The 23,653-nt window shown below is 41.2% G+C and overlaps 1 protein-coding gene across 2 annotated transcripts in view; it reads left to right on the top strand.

The window, feature by feature from the left end:
- LOC140201387 (SERTA domain-containing protein 2-like) overlaps positions 1 to 23,653 on the top strand; it is a 93,350-nt gene that overhangs the window by 1,836 nt on the left and 67,861 nt on the right. Inside the window, exon 1 of one of the 2 annotated variants that reach the window (XM_072265427.1) lies at positions 1,945 to 1,990. The exons of the other annotated variant lie outside the window; for it this stretch is intronic. The gene's annotated coding sequence lies outside the window, so the exon portion shown is untranslated. Of the gene's footprint in view, positions 1 to 1,944; positions 1,991 to 23,653 lie in introns of those variants that run through there. 2 annotated transcript variants of the gene reach the window in all.

The following is a 23,653-nucleotide window of genomic DNA, read 5'->3' as shown; positions in this document are numbered from 1 at the left end:
GGGAGAAGTTAACACTTTCATTTCTGAGATCATACTCCTGAATCCTCTCCAATGCCACCACATCTTTTCTTAGATAAGGGGCCCAAAACTGCACACAATACTCCAAGTGTGGTCTAACCAGAGCCTCCGAAATATATCCTTGCTTTTGCACTCCTTAAAATAGTACTTAACATTGCATTTGCCTTCCTTACCATTGAGTCAACCTGCAAGTTAACCCTTAGGAAATTCTGCACGAGGGCTCCCAAGTCCCTTTGCACCTCTGATTAGCGAATTTTCTCCCCATTTAGAAAACAGTCCGCACTTCTATTCCTTCTGCCAAAGTGTGTGATCTTACACTTCCCTATACTAGATTTCATCTGCCACCTATCTTCGTATTGTCTGCAAACTTGGCCACAAAGCCATCAATTCCTTCATCCAAATCACTGACATATAACATGAAAAGCAGTGGTCCAACACCGTCCCCTGTGGCACACCACTGCTCACTGACAGCCAACCAGAATAGGTCTCCTTTATTCCCACTCTTTGCCTTCTGTCAGTCAGCCAACCTATTATCCATGCCAGTATCTTTCCTGTAATACCATGAACTCTTGTCAAAGGCATTGTGAAAATCCAAATAAACAACATCCACTGACTCTCCTTTGTCTGTCCTGCCTGTTATTTCCTCAAAGAATTCCAACGGATTTGTCAAGCAAATTTTCCCCTTTGGAAGACAATGCTGACTCTGGCTTATTTTATCTTGTGCCTCCAAGTACCCTGAAACCTCATCTGTAATTATAGACTCCAACATCACAGGCAGCAGTCCAGAGATTATTACCCGACTTTTCTGCTTTCTGCTTATTCTCTCTTCACGACCTCCTCCTTTTTCCCACCCAATGTCATCGAGCTGCAACTCCAGTTCTTTAACACGGTCTCTAAGAAGGTGCAGCTCAGTGCACTTTATGCAAATATAGTTATCAGGCAAACTGGAGGTCTCCCAGAGTTCCCACATCTCACACAAAGAACATACCACATCCTCCAGACCCATTCTCAGCACACTAGCTATGTATTAACAGAAAAACAATACTTTCTTGAAACCTACACTATTTAGAACCTACACCTATGCTTGCCCAAGCCTGTTGAGCCAAAGCCTGACCATTCTAATACTGCCCCACTCACTTAGTGGCTGCTGTGCTTGCACCTCCCTTCTTTTTATTGGCCCCACACTGAGTTATGTAGTATGAGTAAACTTCAGCTGTATCTCCAGTCCATAAGACCTAGGAATACAATTAGGTCATTTGACCCATCAAGTCTGTTCCGCCATTTGATCATAGCATATTTTCTCTCTCAAAGCTCATTCTTCTGCCCTCTCCCTATAACCTTTGCCCTTATTAATCAAGAACATAGCAGAGTCTGTTTTAAATACACCCAATGATGTGGCTTCCACAGCTGTCTTTGGCAATGAGTTCCACAGATTCACCACCCTCTGGCTAAAGAAATTGCTCCTCATCTCTGTTCTAAAAGCCTATTCTTGTAATCTGAGGTTGGGCCCTCTAGTCCTAGACTCTCCTACTATTGGAAGTATCCTCTGCATGTCCCATCTATCTGGGGCTTGTAATATTCAATAGATTCCAATTAGGTCTCCCCCCCACCCCCACCCACCACCACTGATTCTTCTAAACTGCCATGAGTGTAGGTCTGTCAAATACTCCCCATTCCCAGTCAGGATAATAGTTGGCTTCCAGTTAAATCCACACATGTGCCCTGCACCATGCCCAGTGTAAGGTCATTATCCAGTTGTGGCCCCATGCTAGGTTCTCTGATGGAACAGCTACCGGAGGGGAACCCTCTTTTCAGATTGGAGGAATACTTCATTTGAGTTACTACACTCCCACTAACAATCCTGAGCTCGTGACAGTGAAGAACGTCTGACACACTTGTTGAAGCTGCACGCTGCTTGGTCACGCACCCTTCCTGTTTGTGGCAGAGCAGCTGTTTCCGGCTCAGGCTCCAGGTTACTTTTACTCAGTGTGAATTATTTTCTTTCAGATAGAATTTGTACTTAAACTTCATTAATCCCAGCTCCCAGCTCACTTTGCTTTGTGGGGGAGGTAGAAATAATGTTTCTGATTGTTCTGAGAGTAAGTGTAAGATCATTAAGTGATGAGGTGACAGTTGAACATGATTTGAGCTTCTTTAACTGTTGTCACTGGAATGAAATCCTTTCTAATACAGCTTTATAATTCACATTTTGTATTTTACGTCTATCCAGCAGCCTGCCAAGTTCTCTGCGAAGCTTTGTATGTGTGTGTGATGTTCCTGATGTCTGTAAGGCCCCCCTCATCGCCTCTTTAACAAAATAAAATAGCGTAGAAATGTGCTTTAAATACTACATAGCAGGAGGTTAATGGGTACGTGGGAAAAAAACAAACTCATCCATCGTGTTTCAAAGATTTTTATTGCTCCTTGTTGCTTAAGTTCCTATTTTTGTTTATGAACTCAGATAAGTCTTCCCTGCAATTTTCTTTTAATTATCACTGGATATCCATTATTCATCATTTCAATAACTTGATCATAAAATACCAGAAGTGCTAACTTGGGCATAACCACAACTCGGGAAACACGTAACATCAACTTGTCCTTTTAGATCGGTCATTGGACGCACCTCATTTTTCCAATGTGTGCATCTCAGGAACCCACTAAGAACATGCAGGAATGAGTTTCCACGTGTAATATGAAAGTAGTTTTTTTTTGGCTCAGAGCAGTTAGATGCAGTGGATGCTGTAACTTTATACTGGCATTTCTGGTGATAATTATTGTGATGTGCAGTATAGTCTGATTTCAACAATGAATGTTCTATTACTATTCCAAAAAGTTAAGAATTGATTGCTTTTGCTCTTGTATAAATTATCCATTTTGCTACAAAATTCTATATCACTTTGTATAATGTTGTTTCTTTTCAAACAAGGACATAAGTAGTTCATAAATGTAAGAAACAGTGGTTTTTGTTCTGGCATGGATACAGTATGGAATCCTTGCTCGTTCTCTGCTTTAACGTGGTTCGCGGGAATTTCTAAAATTCCAGATGTCAGTCTTCATGCCATATCCAAAGTTTTACCTACTTAGCAGGCAAGTGGTTAAACATTTATGCACTATATTTGAATTGCTTTGGCAGAATGGTATTTTATAGGCGGTCACAGTGGATCCATTGGGTCGGTAGCCAACATCTGTGTAAAAGTATGTTTGGTTTTTGCTAGTGCTAATGGCAGGCACGCGGAGTACTATCTGAAGTAGGAATCTGCACAATTCAGTTTTGTATTTTATGTGTAGCGTCCTGGGCACATTGAAAGCAATTCTGTTTTTACTGGGTGGTGTTACATATTTCAGTATAATTCTCCTCAAGATACTGAAACAGTTTATATAAACTTGATGAAGTCTCCACACTTTAGTGAAGACCTGGTTAATTAATGTTCTGACTGACCCTTTTCATGCAACACTTAAAACGTAGTGATTGTACTGAGGCTAACAATTGCTATTGGATTGCTTGTTTGTAGTTTTATTTTACAGTTTATTTTTAAATAATGACCTTGAGCAACGCTACTGGGCAGATGTACTTGATAAATAATCTAAATTCTGTTCTGATTTTTGCCAAGTGCATGGGTAATTAAGACTAGTATTAGATTTTTACCGGTGTGCTAAATGGTTGCTTTTGTGCCTCAGTGAAAATATGTTTTAAAAAGCTTTGACATGTGTTGAGCTTTAAAAATAGGGTTAGAAAAATGCTGTGAAATAGCTGGCCTGACATTTATCTGCATCTTGTCCTGTGTTATGAAGTAAATCTTGGGTCGAGATCATGGCATTCTCTTTTATTTGAGAGGACGAGTAGCAAAGGAAGTTGTTGCCAGAGTGTGTGGCAGAAATAATTTTTAAAAATCAGTTAAAGCAGACATGGGTGCAATTGTCAAAAGTAAGAAAGAGAATGATATACAAAGTGCTCTTTTAACTTTCCCATAAAATTTGAGGTATGCAAATCCATACAGTGTAATGGCCAACCAGATATGTTTTTTAAATTGAGGAAATATGACGGTGGTTTTCATGTGCGGCTGTAGCTCTTGCCCTCTTAAGCAGCACGTAATAATAATGTGTACTTCAGGTCAGTGACTCAGTGGTTTCAGAAGCTTTGGGCTCAGGAGGTGGGAACAAAATGGGAGATGTTGTTTCAGTCACATGCAGCCTTTTTTTAATGTTGACTTGACTTTAAAGAGTTGCCAGATATTACCAGGAAGGGAAGATTAAGGACTTACCGACTTTTTCTCAGAACTTTGGGGAGAATGTGCTGAGTACATCACTTTTTTTCCTTGTGGCCTCACGTGTTGTATTCATATCTTGGGTGTGTTTTACGTGGTGTGCACTCTTTCATGAAAAACAAGAAGACTCAAGACCACCCCGGCTCTAATTAGCATAGGCCTGTTAGATTATCAGGGAATAGAGGGGGTCTTAGGGGATTTCGATCCCAAATTTCTGAAGCACAGATCTGGTGACTGAATATTCAGGATTGTTTATTGCTGTTCGTCAGTACACAAATGTATAAGAGAATGAAATGATTGTTGCTCCTGATCTAATGCAGCATTAAAAACACAATAAGCATAAAGAACACAATAAATGTGATTAGTTTAAATACAAATACTGATTGTATGTACACAATGTGACGCTAGGTACAGGAGTATCTATACATAAGATAACTCTAAAGTAGTGATGGTGTTGATCAACCTGACAGCTTGGGGAAAGTAGCTGTTTTTGAGTCTAGTCGTCCTGGTGTGGCTGTTGCATGGCCGTTTCCCTGATGGGAGCGGGAGACACAGTCCATGAGTAGGGTGGGTTAGAGCTTTCGTGAATTGCTGACCTTTTCCTGGCACCATTCTGTATATACGTCCATGATGGTTAAGTGTTGGGACAGTTTTAACTACCCGTTGTAGAGCCTTCCCATCTATTTTTACACTTTTTAAAAATTTGAACTGCCTACTTTTAATTTTGTATTGGATACCTGTTATACAAAATGAAACATTTGAAAACTGGGTAAAATGACAATGTAGTCAAGAAAGATAGAATTTCTATTTTGCAAATTCATGCTTATTTCTTGGGAAGCAGGATGGGAGAAAAAGAAGCAAAGTAGAGTGATGAAACTGGAGGGAAGTGCAGTTGAGAATGCTTTCTCACATTTAGGTGTGAATCGGAATGTACTGAAGACCTTTTCTGACAACTTTGTTTACTTACAGGCTTCAGATGCTGTGTGCAGTTTAAAGTTGTGGTCGCTCTTTCAGTACCAAGCTGTCCTTATCGCAATGGGATTCACTGTGGGTGTTGTTGTGGTTGGAGGGAAGACATCCCATGGCCTGGAATAATCAAATAATTTGGGGAACTGCTCTAATAAGTCCTGTGGCACAAAGGGTCAGGGTGCCTGAAGTTCTGGTGGGTTCTTGTTGTCTTCTGCACTAAATGCATAAATCCTATAAGCACTGCAATGCCCTGTTGTAGTCAAGCCTCCTATCCGCTGTGTTTTAAATACTTAACTTTCTGTAACTTCCCTTGGTTTTCAGCTGATCACCCTAATAGTAAATTTCAAAGATTTCCCTCTCAGTAACTCAGCAGACTATGGAATTCTAGCCACTGCATCTTTATTGAGTGAAACTAAACATATTTAAATCTGCTGTTCAGAACTTAAATGTTCATATCAATGCTTATAAATTCCTGGGATGGCAGGACTTTCGTATGATGGAAGACTGGATCGACTAGGCTTATACTCGTTGGAATTTAGAAGATTGAGGGGGGATCTTATTGAAACGTATAAAATTCTAAAGGGATTGGACAGGCTAGATGCAGGAAGATTGTTCCCAATGTTGGGGAGGTCCCGAACAAGGGGTCACAGTTTGAGGATAAAGGGGAAGCCTTTTAGGACCGAGATTAGGAAAAACTTCTTCACACGGAGAGTGGTGAATCTGTGGAATTCTCTGCCACAGGAAACAGTTGAGGCCAGTTCATTGGTGATACTTAAGAGGGAATTAGATATGGCCCTTGTGGCTAAAGGGATCAGGGGGTATGGAGAGAAGGCAGGTACAGGGTTCTGATTTGGATGATCAGCCATGATCGCACTGAATGGCGGTACAGGCTTGAAGGGCCGAATGGCCTACTCCTGCACCTATTTTCTATGTTTCTATTTAATAAAGCAGTTAAAAGCCATCGCAAAATATGTGCATGACCACATTAAATTTTGCAATTAATATCCAATAGAAGATATTTGATCACTGACGCAGACTGCTGTGATTATTTACACAATTATCTGAAGAATTATTCTGTCCTTTCTACTAAGACATGTCAAATCTTCAACTAATTCTGGCATCAAAGTAAAGAACTGTGTGAAATGGAAGTTCTCCTTTTTCTCATGCACCACCCTCATCCTGAAATTCAGACCTTTTAGCCACAAGGGACAGGGTGAACAGGGCCATGGGACAACCAGATGCAAGTTCCCCAGCAAGCCACACACCACACAGACCCGGAAAGATAGTGGCACCCCTGCATTAGCATTGTGTCAGAAATCCAAAATGTAGCACCTACTGGATATGTGGGAGAAGCTGCACCTCACGGCTTGCGATAGGTTTAGAAGGCAACTTCTCAAGGGCAGTCAGGAGCAATAAACACCTGGTTTTGCAAGCAATGTCCACATTCTGGGGTAAATCTAAGTCAAGTCTCAAAGTTAAAAGTAGCATATTGAAGAACTATCAACCTGTATACCTGGTAAACTTTAAATTTTTATTTTGATGCAGAGTTTCCAACTTGGACTCGGATGTTACTTTAATAATCCTTGAGGCTTATACAGTCATCAGTGAATTGTCCAGCCCTAACATCATTGTGCCTTGGATAGAAGTGTGGTAGCTTGAGCATTAAGGGACAGCACAAGTTTGTTTTAGTGAGTGGCAATGAAAAAGTGTAAAAATTAGGTGTAAGTGAGAAAGTACTCATTCTTGGGAAAACAAGAATTTCTTTGGTTTGCTTATGATTTTTAACTCTAAATGTTGGCATTTTTGGATGTGGAAAGAAGAATTTTAAGCTTGGACTGGGGAGTAATTTTTTCCACCCTTGGTGTGGAATGGCTTTTAACCTTCCTCAGGATGGTATTTTAGTCTGTACTTTTTAATGCTTTTAAAACTGTATCTGATGCACTGGATGCTGTTTAGCTAGGCAGTAAACACCTACGGTTTTACGAGTGAACCCAGCCTATTGGCTGTGATAGGATTTTGTTCCCCTTGGTTATTTGTTATAAAACGTCGATGCAAAATCTGAGTTTGGATTTATTATATGTTAAATCCAAATTGATGCTGTCATTAACAGAGTGATATAAATGAGTGACTTCTTTACTGTGCCCACATCGTAACTTCATCACAACGCACACCACATCATTGTTGAGTAGCATTTTAAGTATAATACTAAAATGAACTTCGTTTTCTGGGAATTTTTTGAAAAAATTGATAGGAAAAGAAAACAAAAATGATTTAACAATCCGAGTATATTTTTCCCCAATTCGTTGCGTATTCAATATAGAAAATGAGCTCAAAGATGGTCACAGTCTAATAATACTCTGTGAATCAGCTTGTGTGTGTGTGTAGTGACCATTCGGACAAAGTACTGGAGGAGATGTGAAGGGTGCTCTAAATGTGAATATAAAGTCAGGTGTGGAACAAATCCCTACCAATGCCACTTTACCCGGGAGTAATTTCATTATCTTTTCCACTCCCAAATAGGGCACTGCAGATGTCAATGGACACCATGTCATCATCAATATAACACAATTTTAATTAGGAGAATTTTTTTTACTAAACTTCAAAATTATTGTTGTTCCTGAGGAGTTCAGGTTCATACCACACCTAATTTTTATATTTGTTGTAGTATCTGCAAACTCTTCTGTGTGTTTATACAATAAATTGGGATTTACACTTAGATATGAGGTTTTCTCATGGATTGTTCCACTTTATTTCTGACATTCAATAGCCAAACACCATTAACTAGTTTCATCTGTTTCTAGTTGAGTACATTGCCCACTCTTTCACTTATTTGGCTCAATAACATTTCTGCGCAGTCACTTTCTTACCTTTAACTGCCAACTTGTGCAATTTACTTTTTGTGAATGTGATCATCTGCTAGCCTTCAATGTGTATAATTTAGTGATTTTAATTATTTATCATTGCTTTGTGTTGGTGTAGTTAGTAAAGAATGTTCATGTTCAAAGCAGTTGCCTTTGTCATCAAGAGGTATGAAGTATATTGAGGTAGGATTTGTTCTGCTGGTTTAGAATTACCCATCTGCTCAGCCAGAAACTGTGGTAACGATATCTATTGCCTTTTGCTTTCTTTTAGGATTTTTTTTTAATGTCAGCTGTTAAGTACTGAGATCATTGAGTCTAATATTTACTCTTTTTCTTTGTCTCAGTGAATTTATTTGGGTACACGTTACTGACTTTTGGAAATCACTTAAGATTTCTCGTGTACTTCGCCTGCATTCCCTTCTCTAAGTTTCAGCTGTAGAATTTGTAATTCATCAAAGGCCAATAGCTTTTATTGCCAAATAACGTTTTCCTGTTTTTGTACATGTTATTTGTTCCAGGTTCTCAAGAGTGAACTATAGTATTGTCCAGGAGATTGCAGTGAATTGATGGGGATAATGCATATTGCAATAAGTAATTTTGAATATATTTAATGTTGCTATTTCCCTTAATGAAATCTGAGTTTTTAGTTATGTGATTTAATACTGATATAATTTAAAATATTAATCTGTTTTGTCTACTGTTGGCTGTGTTTGCTGTAATCCCCCATATCTTCAATTGTGTCCATTTATGCACCTCTTCCTCTCTCAGGCCAGCTTTAAAATCCACATCTTTGGTTGATATTTGGCTTGTTGTCAAAATTAGTCTGAATATCACTTCTGGGAACACCTTGGGATATTGATTGTATTAAGATCCGATTGTTGCAGTTATTGTCTCTATATTTGAACAAGAGAGGTTACTTGCACTTTCTTTTATATGGTGGCAACATTTGAAATCAAAGTTATAAAGTAAGTAAGTACCAGCAATGTGAGTAACAGAGATGGGTGCTCCCATAACCTAAACACGCAAGACAGCAGGACATCTTGCTCAGAATGGCTTGTGACCCTTTTGTAATGAACTTCTCTTCATCATGAGTTTACTATCTCACTGTGATAGCTCAAACCCTCTGGATTGTACACCTGACATCAACTGTTCCTCTGCTCCTCCAGTGAAAGATGTAGCATTCAAAACTTCTTTTAAAATCGTGATTAGTTTTTCACCATTTTAAAAGGATGATACCGCAGCGAAAAAGTTTTGGTAATAAACTCGAGACTCTGCAGATGCTGGAAATCTAGAGCAGCAACACCACACAAAACACTGGAGGAACTCAACAGGTCGGGCGGCATCTATGGAGGGGAATAAACAGTCGGTGCTTTGAGCTGAGCCCCTTCATCGGGACTGAAAAGGAAGGGGGCAGAAGCCAGAATAAGAAAGTCGGGGAGGGGCTAAGGAGGGATAGGCAGAAATTACTTCAGTCATGGCCACTTCCATTGCCGTGGTGAGACCAAACTCGGGTTGAAGGAACAACACCTCTTATTCCATCTGGGTAGCCTCCAAGCTGATGGCATGAACATCGATTCCTCTAACTTCTGGTACTTTTCCCCTCATCTCTAGTTACTCTTTTCTCTCCCCCCACCTTCCTAGTGTAGTTTCTTTACAGTCCTGATGAAGCGCCTCAGTCCGAATGGTCAGCTGTTTATTCCCTTCCACGGATGCTGCCTGACATGAGTTCCTCCAGCATTTTATGTATTGCAATAATCAGTTGTGATCTGGATCACACTGCTGAGAGCAAAGAGAGAGTAGGTGGGACTGATTGGAAAGCTTATTCCAAGAGCTGATATAGGTACAACGGGCCAGATGGGCCTTCTGTGTTGTGTTATTCCACAAAAGTTGAGCATATTCCAGTGATCTTGAACCATGACAATTTGTTGCACAATTCAAATGCTGTTTAAAATAAATTGAGCTGCTCTAAAAAAAATATCTTTTTGTGGATAAATAACTGGTGAGTTTAAATGAAATAAGTGACTTCCTCTGTTGCTCCGTCTTACACTTGTATGGATGCCCTGCATTGAACTTGTCTCTTCTACTTGTCCAGATAAACTAATCGCGATGGCCCTACAGAATTCTTCAGCCAGTCCCATCACTTTGGTCATTCCTTACTGTTCTGCAGACATGTTCCTCTTACAAGTCTATTAAACTGATTTTTTTTCCATTGTCCCTTTACATGAAGCACTGTAGTAGACAAAATCCTATGGCGCCTTAAATTAATAATATCTTAAATTTTGTATCCTCCAATTATTGATCCCTCTGTGTTAAGAATTTCTCCTTTTTTTCCGCCACTGTATCAGATCCCTACATGAACACTTCTGTCAAATCCCCCCTTACCCTTCTCTGCTGGAACGAGATTGCCACAGTCCATTGGCTCTCTGATTTCTTCCTTCTGTGCATCAGTTTGGCTTAAAAGTATATAATGAATCAATATGGAGATGGTATAATCTCAAATTCTTTCCTGCACACCATTGTTTCTTGGCGTGTTGTATGTGGAATATTTTGTTTCCTTTATTTCTTCCAGCTTGCATGCATAATTAATATTTACCTGTTGCAATTTTTTTGGCACGTCACCATTTTTCTTCCTGCCCGGCATATGCTGTTATTTGTAGTAATGGCCACACCAGGGTAAGAATTATTTTGATGCAGTTGTGGCCAGTATTCAATAGTGTTCTCATATGGGGTGGGGACATGAGGGCCCCCATCTGCTCTATCGTTTCACTTCCTGCACAACACACATACCCACACACAAAAGTATGAAATGGTTTTCCAGAGAACGTCTAGCTCTAGTACCTTTTTCTTTTTAGGTCTGCACCCTTTAATTGAAAGACAATGAGGAATGTCTTGGCATTGATATCTGGCAATCAAAGCCCCTTATGAGAGCTTAAGCCCTGCCAAAAAACTTGGGGGCCTCTTCCTTGCAGTTGTAACACTTTTTTTAAAAAAAACGCTCCAAGTAGCTCTAATGCCAGGTGTATCTCCTTGTAGTGAGTCAGTAGAGAAGCACTGAAACCTTAGTACAAGGCAAAATGCAAACCTTTGTTTGCAGAGCTTGCAGTGAATGAGACTGTGTGTGTGTGCGTGTGTGTGTGTGTGTGTGTAGGGTTAAGATCGAGTGTGAGTATTTTCTAAGTCTTTAACAACTGTCATGATGTCTTTATGGGGGGGGGGTGGGGGAAGTACTGATACGAGAAGTTAACAGAATACACCTTTCTGCTAATTATTGGGGCAGATGAGATGCAGCAGCCCCAGCATAGGGCAGCAGCAGGAGAGCTGTGGAGTTCAATGGGGGAGGGGCAGAGGAGGGCAAAGGAGGATCTATTACTCCAGGCAGTGAGGGAAATATGCTTGTCATGTAGTCGAACATCAGCGGCCACACCTCTCAGATACTTGTCAGCAGCAGTATGGATCTCACTCCCTGGCAGTCATTTATCACACTCCGTAAGGGGTTCCATTATCAGACTCACTTGTTCTCTCTCCTGGAAATCATTTTGAAGGCTGCTCCATAAAACATAAATAAAATCTTCTGTCAATCGGTTTCCAGGTTGACTGTGTCAGTGAGTGCAGATTCAGCAGTGTGTGTGTGCTCCTCCTCCTCCTCCTCCTGCAAATCTGGACATTCCTCACCCCAAAAAAACACAGTGCTGTACTTGGGGGTGGGGAGGAAATGAATTATCCCAGAGGTGTATAGATCTTTGTTCAGGAGATTCTTCATTTGTTCTTCCTTGCCCAGTTTCTCCAGTGTAAGTGATATCTAGCCCCTCTACAAAATCAAACTACATTTGCTCTTTTCTCTCAACACCATCTTCATCCCTTGTCTCCTTGTGTTTTTTTTTTGGCTGTGCTTAGAGCTAATGCCCAATTGAGAGTGGTTCTCCCTTAACACCCTCTTTCCCCACCCCCACAACCCCACAAAAAAAAGTTGCAAAATAAAAGTTAACCTTTTCAAAGATGCTTAGGATTCTGTGTTGCAACAGGGCCTACATGACTCACAGCAGCAGCTACCCCCAAGATGCAGCTGCGACATTATCACTGCTGGGAGTTATGAGTAGCAGGTCACAACTGTGGAGAGCTCCCTCCCAGGCAGTTACATTGAGCTGAGGGGAATGAGGCAAGGGTTCATTAAGTACCCAACACCCAGTTTCCTCTCCGCCCTGACCCTCCTGCAGTTGACCTCAGTGCTATGAGTGGTGCCGTAGGCTCAGTATTCCTACATAGATTGCGGCTGATCAGGGCTGCTAAGTACTCTGAACCCAGCTGCCTTGAACCAGGTATGCAAAGCATAGCGCACTCAAGGTAGGTGCATGCAGACCAGGGCTGGGTTGAGCAGTTGTTTTTTTGACCAGCACAAGTACAGTGAATGCTTCCACTGTCATAAATAATTCTGGAAATGGACAACAAAACATTCAGTCCTAGTTGGGACATCTAGATAACCTTGTCCTTGTGTTTAACGGGAGCCATTGATAAAGGTGGGAGGTAGCCCATCACGGTTCTGGGTGACCATTCTGTAAATGGATGAGAGATCAACATGCTGGAAAAAATGTAACTAACATAAGGGAAATTTCTCAATTTCTGGATGGATGGTACTAAATGGTGGCCAACACCCTTAAAACATGAGCAAAATGGCTTTTGTATGAACTGTGCTTGTTAAGTAAGTCCAAGTGGACCCACTTTGTGTACGTTCATCTACAGTATGATTTTTAACCACACTGATCTGAAAATAGACTGTTCTATTTACTCTAACAGCCACCAGGTTTTACTAATCCTGCTTCCCCTGAAACTATTCGGTTTAAAGGACCAGCACTCAGACTTAATAATTTGTCTTCACTGAGATCTTCGATCTTTGGCAATCTCAAGTGCACCTTTAGTTATGTTTCGGAGGTCGAGATCAAAGTCACTTTCCCCTTCCTGACTTGGAGATCATCCCAGGTTGTTGCTGTTGACCTCTGACCTCTGCCACATCTCACCACTTTGCCACCCACTGCTCCCAAACTCCATAACCGGAAAGTAGAGACCCCGTCGACTTTCAGGCCACTGGACTGGGGAGAGTGTACACAAATATATGCTGGTGTGCCTGTCTTTCCAAAAGTGCAGACATATAAGCTGCAAAAGTTTTTTTTTGTGGAGACATCGCTGCCAACCTCCTGCTAGGAGCACCTGGTTGTACACCAGGAGGGCAGATATAGAAAGTACCTCCTGTTGGCACTGTTGTTCACCAGGTTGCTCAGACCTGGAAACATCTGCCCACTTTCAATCACTGCGGTGTCCATTTATTCAGCAGCAAACGCTCCCCAGTGGTTGGAACAGAGTTGTTTGAATGGTGGCACGACTCCTTAAGGGCAGCCTGCAAAGATCGCACCTGCTGAGCTAAATGGCGACAGCTGCAGGAACTTGCAACCCATCAACGGGGAATGCCATGATGCCATGCTGAAGCCCACCATGCCAGTTTCAGACCCTGTCACAGGCGCGCACACGCACGCACACACACATACACACGGACACACACACACACACACACACGGACAACCACCAAGATTGTTCAGTGAATCTCGCAAATGAAATTCCCACTCTCTGTGAGACTTTCATAACTGTTAGGGCGACTGACAGGATTGTTTGGGTGCCAAAAGAGCAGCTTGGAGCAATTTCTTAGCCTTTGCATCTAAATTTGGTGCACTTTGTGGTGATAATTACATGCTGAATACAAGCATCTGCACGGAGAATGGCCCAGGATCTTGTTTTGTTTCAGTGTGACACAGCTTGATTTTTGAATCCCACTTTGGTAATTGAGATAGTTGATTTGAATAGTATCTCTTGGCAAATGGGATGCAAATCATTGTTAGCAATTAATGTCACAAAAATCCTTGGTTTTTTTTTGTTACGTGCTTACGGAGGAAACCATACGTGTATCCACTAATTATACCAATTAAATACAACCAGGCAGTGTATCTGAATGAAACAGGATAGGGGTTATTCACTGGCAAATGTTACACCAAAGGTCTAGAGTTCATTACTCGATTTTTAAAAACACTTTACAAAATTCTTGCACAAGCCCCGTCCGGCATTGTTAAAACATAGCAAGTACCTGGATGAATTGGAGAAGACCAGTCAGTATCCTTTTTCACCACTCTTTATTTTGCAAAACCTGTTCATCTCAGCACGTGGATAAGTTTTAATTCTGAGACTTCCATGTTAGCACCTGCACACAGTCATGTGTGAAATCTGAGCTCTGCTCATATTAATTAAGCCTCTTCTAATAAGACAATGTAAACTGCTAATTGCTAATTACCAGTATGAGCCAGCTGGGGTTGTAAGGAAACCCAGTCCGTGCATTTGAAAGTAGAAGAATCACTGGGATATTGTGGAGGGGGTGGTGGTGTAGGGTGTGTGGGTAATGAAATTAGAGGAAAAACAGGGTGGAGGCAGGAGAAATCTGACAGTGTGAAGCAGTAACTACAACTGTTGAGTTGTGTAAAAGCTTGTAAATTTTCTGCACCTTGTTTATTGTTAATACCTGGAATTACTTTCAATAAAATTTTGAAGTCCACAGGATTGGCACTTTGTGCAGACTCTATACTGCCCGAGATGAGGACTGAGGCTCTCAGTCAAGTGCCTTTTTACAATTGGTTGCTTCCTTGGGGTGAGAATGTTTCCTGTTAGCAATCATGTTATATCATCTAGAACAGTTTTTTTTAAGTTTCCAATTCTGTTGCTCGGCTGTGAAAACGCAAAAGTTTTCTGGTATGAATACTGCAGGTTATTCAGAAGTAGGGGGTAAATTAGCTGCCAGAAAAGTTTGAACTTTTTTGTTTGTTGCAATGCTGTTTTTAGTGCTGCTGGTCCTACCTTTCCCTTATCATGAGCAACTGCAATTGGGTGAAGGATCTCACTTCCCTTTTTGTGAACACCTCTCGGAGGTCTATTGAAGGAAATGGATACATGCTGATACACCCCATGATTGACTGGAAAAGCACTAGGGGTGGTGTGTGGCTGTGGGATCCATGTGATAGTGGAGTCCACAAACATCAGTGGCTCGTAAAACAAGTTGGATTGTCCGGAGGGTATTACATGCATCTAAATGAGAGTGTTTCTTTTCAGAGGAACAATTTATATTTATGCAGCATCTTTACTGTAACTAAAATAGCCAAAGGCAATTTACAGGATCACTATCAAAACAAGGGTTAAAATAAAAGTCAGTGCATTTGAGTTGATGTTCAAAGACTTGGTCATAGAAGCAGGTTTAGGATTGCTTTAAAGAATGAACGAGAAAGAGGGAGATTTAGTGAGGGAATTCCAGATTTTATGTCCATGGTAACCAAGTGGTTCATTCAATTGTTTAGAAGCTGTGTCAGTGTATGGCCATGGAACAACTTGAAAACAGGATGAACAGTTTTTAAATTCTTGTGAGAATTTTTGCTAGATTGATGTGAGATAGGACACAAGCAGTGGAGCTTTGGATGATCGCAAGGTTGAGGCTTGTGCAAGGGTGGTCAGATTTGGAGGTCACTGAACCCTCTCAGTACAGTTTTCACTGCTCCTCCTTTCTGCCAGCCAGCAAACAGTGCCCTTCCTGTGGTTAGATGTTTCTGTTAGGCTACCTGGTAGAGATTGGACAGTAGGAGAGGGAGGTTCTTACTGTACAAGGAGATAGAGAGGATTCTTGCAGAGATACCATAACATTCAACAGTGGTAAAGAAAGTGATGTGAAAAATCAAAGTTCTGGTTAATTGAAAGCCAAGCAGGTTGCATGGAGAGAATTTCACTGCCATTCTTTGCGGACAGTGAATCAGTTTTTTTTGCTTAACCAATGAATGTTATGTGCAACGTTTCATGAAGAAGATGTGTTCAGGGAAGCAACAGATGCCTGTACTGTAGGCTACTGCAACGCAAACACAGAAGGATAACTGTTCACTGATCATTCAAATCTTGTTTATTTTGGGACATATTAATTTATTTGAAACATCAGTTTTGATACACACTTAATACATTCCAAGAAAATGATATGGACAAAATAGCTATTAAAAGGGAACGCAAGCTCAGACCTAGATAATTGAACCGAAAGGTCATGCTTAATTACATTGTTTTGTGCATAGATAGACACTGAGTAAGCAAGCGATTCCTCGTACAATAAACATCATGGAGCTTTTGAGTAGTTTGTTTTTGGATATTAAAAAGCTGCAAAATTGGAACTGAGGTTCATTTGAAATACAGAAGATGAACCACTATAAAGTCAGTAGTATACGCACACATATACAGAACAAGATTCCAAACAAAATCAGTAGATCCAACCTACACTATAGGAATTTAAAGTTAAGAACTTAATGCTCATTTTGACCTGTGAATATTTTGGGTTTGAGCTTTTTTTTGTGTTTGACTGCATACATTACATTTTTTTGGTTGATTATATTATTGAAGCATAGTGCAGAGAGATCAGTTGTGTGGGATTGTTACATAAAATAAGATGTCAAGTTTTGCACCATGTTTTATATTCCTAAAGTTAAATCCCTCATTGTCTCCCAGGCCATTCTGCAAGGCAAATAAACTGAATTCTTTTCCATTCTTTCAGGAGAGCAGAGCGAATTTAACTGTTTCAGTTCAGTAGAACCGGCAACTCTTAAGTGTTAACCAAGGCTGCAGACATAGCTCTGGCCTTCAGTGCTTAATTGGTTCCATAAGTGATTGTGAGAGCCGCTTGATCCACGTATGAACCTCAGTGTTAGATTTATATTGGAACCAGGGAGCCGGTGCTTTTTTTTAGCAGCTATACGAGCAACTTGCCTTTTGTAAGGTATGGATAAAACTGGATTTTGGATGGGGAAGAAAAGTGCATTTTTCTAGAAATGAAATACTGCTCCTAGTTTTACAAAATAAATAAAAGCATTGATCTCTTCCCAGAACAGTACAATCCAGTACGAGCCCTTCAGCCCACAATGTTGTGCCAACCTCCTCCATTATCAGTCCAAGTCTTTCCTCCGACACAATCCATAACCTTCCATTTCTCTGACATCCAGGGGCCTAAAAGTTTCTTAAATGTTCCTTTTGTATCAGCCTCTAGCACTGACCCCAACAGTGTGTTTGAGGCACGTACCACTTTCTGTGTAAAGAAGAACTATCTCTGACATCTCCCCTAAACTTTCCTCCACTCATTTTAGATGCTGCTTGACCTGTTGGGTACGTCTAGCATGATATTCTCAGATGTCTATATATTCTTCCCCCCCCCCCCCCAAATCATAATCACTGTCTCTTGGATTTATATCCCCTCAAGCCAATCAATTAATGAGCTGCCTTTGTCATGAAATTTCTTCCCTCTCCACCCTATCAAAGACTTCCTTTGGTCACTCTTCCTGGCCCCCTTCTTTGCAATTTTAAAATGCGCTTATAATTTTAATTAGATTTCTAACTTTAGCAAATTCTGAAGACTAGCCATCAATTTGAAATACAGATTTTGTTTCTCCCTCCATAGTTGCTGCTTGACTCGCTGAGGGCTTCCAGCATTTTAAGTTCCTGTTTAAACATACATAAAGTTGCTTCCAAGGCTCTTCTCACAGTGCAGGGTTAGAAACAGGTCACATTCAGTAATGGAGGTGGCTCAGGAGGCCAAGGGCCTTCTCCTGCTCCTGGTCCACGTGGAAGGGAGGAAGTAATTCCTGGCTAATAATGAAACAAAGAAGAATGTACATCGGGTGGGAAACAGGGCAGAAAGACTTGAGAGAGAGAGCAGTAAAAACTGTAATGGTTTAAATAAAGTAATGAGCATTCTAAAATTAAAAAGTGCTGGAAAAGCTCAGCAGGTCATACCACATCTGTAGGAAGAGAAAAAGAGTCAGTGCTTCAGGTCAAAGGCACTTGGTCTGGAAATCAAGACAAAGCTGGAGAAGGGTGAGTGATTTCTAAATATTGCTGCTATATCTGGAGAGGAAACTGAAATGCATTTTTCTTTCAGATTATCTCTCTCATATCTAACCTCCCAACTGTTGTGGCAATGTTTCTTAACATTGCTAGTACTTATTGATAGGGTACAGGCAGCAGGTTGTTATGATCTGGAACTTGCTGTCCGAAAGAATAGTTCTCAAGTAATTGTCTAGACAAGAATCAGAGGGATTGGGGTGAGGGGGACTACTCTTACAAAAATCTGTCAGTGTCTGGGCTCGATGGTGTTATTCAATGCTGCAATATCTCTGTGTAAGCATTTTGTCAGTAACTTAGTTATTTCAGCTCTTCCAAATTTCGATCTGCCATTGAGAAAAGCACATTGAATTTCTGCAGCAGAAACAAGGCAGCCATTAGTTTCAAATATAAAATTTTAAGGCTCACCCAGTGACCTTTATCTAGGTTAGTTTGTGAGCTGTTTATTAATTTGGCTGGTGTTCAGGGAGAGGAAAGTTTTACCCTTGTATGGGATTCACAAATAATTGACATTGTTTCCATTGAAAAATGTATTGTTCTGGTAATGTATCATTTTAAATATGTTTTGATTGGTCCACTTCATACTGTTGAAGGTCATTGGTCAAGGGAGTTTGCTAAATAATATGGGAAAGAGTGCACATCTCAGGGTTCAGAGTCCTCATCCACATTTTCTCAGTTTAGGTATCGTTTGTAAATGCTGTTATCCAGTTTTACCAAAACAGGACTGAGGTTTTTATTTTTGTCATACAAAGTATATTCCAATTTTGCTTCTTAATATTTTACCCATTTAAGGTGTTGAAAGTAGTCAAATGCAGTAGGTAGTTAGACTATTTTTATTGACAAACCAGTCCAGAACAGAATGGAATCGAGCTAGTCTATTTGTATAGATTTTGGTTAAGCAACGCAACAAGTGCTGGAGTTGCCATCCAGATCAACTATCTAATTGCAGACAGAATGAGTTTGACGGGACGAATGGCCTGATGTTGCTCCTCTCCCTGTGTTCAGCTACATTCAAATTATATTTTTAAAAATATCCATTTTGTCGGTCAGAAATCTTTGATTTCACGATTTGTTAACTTGGGGAACTTTTCTACCATTGTTTTAGTCTTGGGTCTTGCAACTGATAAAGCAGTCAATCATCTCTCGAGGTGCAAGATCTGATGTGCAACATGGTCAGCGATACACTGGGGAATTCTCCTTGCGGCTAATAATGCAGGAGGCTGGATATTTTGCATGTAGGGTAGGTGAAAATAAAAGCAGTATTGCGCCTCATTCTCTCCTCCCAATCCTTAAAGGCAGCAGGCCCCAAAGTGCTTTGAGTGGAAAATCTCAGGGTGCATATACACGGTCTATTGATGGTAATTTTGAGATTGGGTTGGGGTGGGTCAGGGAGTTTTCTCTTTACACTTCCCCCCCCTCCTCATTGCAATGCTTCCACTGTATGATATAGGGCAAATTGTTAAATAAATTTCCTTCCTCAATATTCTGAACTGGCTTGATTAGACAAAGGCTGGTGTGTTTGAGTAGCTGCTAGAAGCTAAGCGCCTGCTTTGTACGCTTTGAGGTAAATGTAGATGGCTGAAAGATAGATGAGGGCCAGATGCAGTTGGCACATGTTCAAGCAGCTGGCGCTGTGCTGCGTTTCATTAGCTGGGAGTTAACTGTTGACCAGCAGTAAAAACCTGCCACCAAGCTTCTGATAGTGTTGTGTGAAAGCATGAAGTGTTGATTCTTCCTGTGGTAGGGCGTTTTGCATTTGAAAAGAGCTGTGGGTCAAAAACAATCTCAATTTCTCCTTTGTTTCCTCATGTCTTTATTACCCAGCCCCCAACACCACTCGGCCTCAAGGAAAGAATTATCACCGCACAACAATCAAACCCTGGGCTCCACTGAGGGAACAGAGTTCAAATTCCAATCCACTGAATATTTGCACATCAAATTTACATTTTCCCTCTAAAAGAAGGGAAAAAATTGGACAGGCATGGACGAGTGCCTAAAAATACTCAAGGAGAACACCTCACTTTAGAAGAGGCCTCTTGGGCTTCCTGTAAAGGTTTCCTTTCCCTGTTTTGGCCCCTTGCAAAAAAAAAATCCCTGATTTTCATCATGTTCCTCTATTAGTGATAGAACCATTTCCTTGTCTGGATGCTCCCCTCTGGAATTCCCACAATACGTCTTTCAATCGATTGACCATGACGGATCCTAATATTTCCATGTGGATCAGTGTAAAGCAAATTCATTGATCAGTTTTATTATCACTGTCCAATATGATGTGAAATTTGTTCTTCGGCAGCAGGGAGGGCTAGCACCTCTGGTGGTGGGCTTGTCGTGCTCCACCCAGGGGCCCCAGCAACCGTTTGCACGCAGCAGTGCACCCCGGTACACCGCTTCGATCGGGGGGGGGGGGTGGTGTTGCCAGGGACCTCCAACCCCGGTGAGATAGAGATATGCCTACCACAGCGTGCAAAGCCAGTTCTGGCAGACTGGGCAGATGAGATCAGCTACAAGATGCAACGGCCAAGAAGTCACTGCTGCCAAGCTTCATGGAGAGTGAAGGGCATGACAAGGCACAGAAGACATCATGGCTATTCCACTGCAGATGAGGAAGTTTCCAATCATGACGACTTTTTGTGCCCTTGGACCACGGTTTTTGAGGCTGAGAGAGTGGAACTATCCCAGTGCAACGGCTTTTTCACTATAAAACTCCTCCCGCCCAGGATGTTCTCTGTGCAGCTACAAATGTCATTGCTGAAAATGGTGGCAACCAACACACACACAGTGCACAGACATAAAATTAGTATAAATTTAAAAAATAGTGCGACAAAAAAGGGAAATAATGGGTCGTGTTCATGGACTGTTCAGAAATCTGATGGCAAAGGGCAAGAGGCCGTTTCTGAATCACTGAGTGTGGTTCCTCAGGCTCCTGTACCTCGACCCTGATGATAGTAACAGGAAGAGGGCTTGTCCTGGGTGTTGAGTCGATGGTGGATGTTGCCTTCCTGAGGCAGTGCCTCTTGAAGGTGTCCTCGATGATGCGGCTAATAATGTAGGAGGTTGAATGTTGTCCTGTAGAGTAAGTGAAATTAGAACCAGTTGTACCAGTCATGGGGCTGGCTGAATGTACAATCCACTGAAGCTTCTCATGATCTTGCGCATTGGATCGGTGCCAGGCTGTGATGCAGCCAGTCAGAATGCTCTCCATGGTACATTGACAGAAATTTGTGACCGTCTTTCATTTTTTTTTATCAACAGCCGTGGTATAATCTGTGAAATTAAGGGTGGTGTTCAGCAATGGGACATTCATTAGCATATAAGTGCTAAGTAAATATTAATTGCTATCACTAATAAAACAACTTGCTCATTTTGTATGCAGTCAATTCTTCACATTTTGTTTAACACTCTCTGAATGGACTACCACCTCATTTAGTAGATGCCAGAACTATGGTAATACTTTTTTATTGCTGAAAAATTAACAAGTTTTCTTCAGATAAGTTTTCTCTTCTGAATAATTTCAAACTGTACATTTCTTTGAGATCTTTCTTGACATGTTCCTACAATGAAAATTTCTAGAATACTTGCAAACCTTTTTTTTCTTCATCTCCTTAGTGATGCTTTTCAGTTCTTCCCGTTATTCCTCTTATTTAGTTTGGTGGTCTTATCTTGAGCTTCTCTTCGAAATAGTGAGTACCAAAGCTCATTTCACTCATTCTCCTTTCTTCGTGGAGTACTTACCGGAAAGGTAGAGCATGGGCTGGCCAAATCCTAGAAACCACACGTGACTGGAGGGTAATTACAGGCAAGTCAGGTACCTCTACTTTTTGTGATTTTTATTAACGACCTGGATGTGGGGGTAGAAGGGTGGGTTGGCAAGATTGCAGACGACACAAAGGTTGGTGGTGTTGTAGCTAGTGTAGAGGATTGTGGAAGATTGCAGAGAGACATTGATAGGATGCAGAAGTGGGCTGAAAAGTGGCAGATGGAGTTCAACCCGGAGAAGTGTGAGGTGGTACACTTTGGAAGGACAAACTCCAAGGCAGAGTACAAAGTAAATGGCAGGATACTTGGTAGTGTGGAGGAGCAGAGGGATCGCGGGGTACATGTCCACAGATCCCTGAAAGTTGCCTCACAGGTAGATAGGGTAGTTAAGAAAGCTTATGGGTTTTCAGCTTTCATAAGTCGAGGGATAGAGTTTAAGAGTCGCGAGATAATGATGCAGCTCTATAAAACCCTGGTTAGGCCACACTTGGAGTACTGTGTCGAGTTCTGGTCGCCTCACTATAGGAAGGATGTGAAAGCATTGGAAAGGGTACAGAGGAGATTTACCAGGATACTGCCTGGTTTGGAGAGTATGGATTATGATCAGAGATTAAGGGAGCTAGGGCTGTAATCTTTGGAGAGAAGGAGGATGAGAGGAGACGTGATAGAGGTATACAAGATAATAAGAGGAATAGATAGAGTGGATAGCCAGCGCCTCTTCCCCAGGGCACCACTGCTCAATACAAGAGGACATAGCTTTAAGGTATGGGGTGGGAAGTTCAAGGGTGATATTAGAGGAAGGTTTTTTACTCAGAGAGTAGTTGGTGTGTGGAATGCACTGCCTGAGTCAGTGGTGGAGGCAGATGCACTAGTGAAATCTAAGAGACTACTAGACAGGTATATGGAGGAATTTAAGGTAGAGGGTTATATGGGAGACAGGGTTTGAGGGTCAGCACAACATTGTGGGCCGAAGGACCTGTACTGTGCTGTACTATTCTATGTTTCTATGTTAACTTTGTTGGAATCAATTTCTGAAGGAACATGTAAATTTCAGTTCTGAAAACTATAAGCTAATTAGAAACTATCAGCATAGACTTGTTGGAGGTCATATCTAACTAATGATTTTTTTTTGAGGAAGTAATAAAGAGGTTCATCAGAGTAGTGTGCTGATGTAGACCTAAACTTCTCCTATTGCACCCCCCCCATGCAACTGATTACTGCAACTCTCAACTTCAGTGACAGAAAGGAAAGGAGGTAACTTCCAAACAAACTCGATGCAGCAAAGAGATATCCCCCTTTCCAATGACCAACCTGCACTGGCTCTTTGAAAGAGATTTTCATTAGCCCTTCAGCCTCTCCTTTCACCAGAGCACCACAAGTTCGATCCCTCATAAGTAATCATCCAGTGTCCTTGTGACAGTTCTGGTGGAATCCACTTGTGCTACCCTATCAGATACTGTATTCCAGATCAGAACTCGCTGCAATCCCTTGGGAATGCAAAAAAAAAGCTCTCCACAATTGCTCTGTCAACCCACCCTTAGTTCTTCTGCCAATTATTCAGAGGCAGTAACTTTTGGCTTTAGAAGCATTATCAAACCACTTCATAACTTTGAACACTGGTTCAATCTTGAACATTCCCATCCGTTTTAATCTCCTTTGCTACATTGTTAATTTTGTATCAAGTGTGTTTTTAAACACAGTCACCAGTCAAATGTACAAGGTGTAGTTTCTCTTAAAAGCTCAAAGGGGTGACTCATACTTTGGGTTTTATTCTGAGAATTTTCTGATGGTGCATGAAGAAATCTCCCTCCCTGACCCACCCACCCAACTCAAGTT

This window comes from Mobula birostris, chromosome 8 (assembly GCF_030028105.1).
Source record: "Mobula birostris isolate sMobBir1 chromosome 8, sMobBir1.hap1, whole genome shotgun sequence".
Taxonomy (NCBI): Eukaryota; Metazoa; Chordata; class Chondrichthyes; order Myliobatiformes; family Myliobatidae; genus Mobula; species Mobula birostris.
This window is presented reverse-complemented; position numbering and strand designations above follow the sequence as displayed.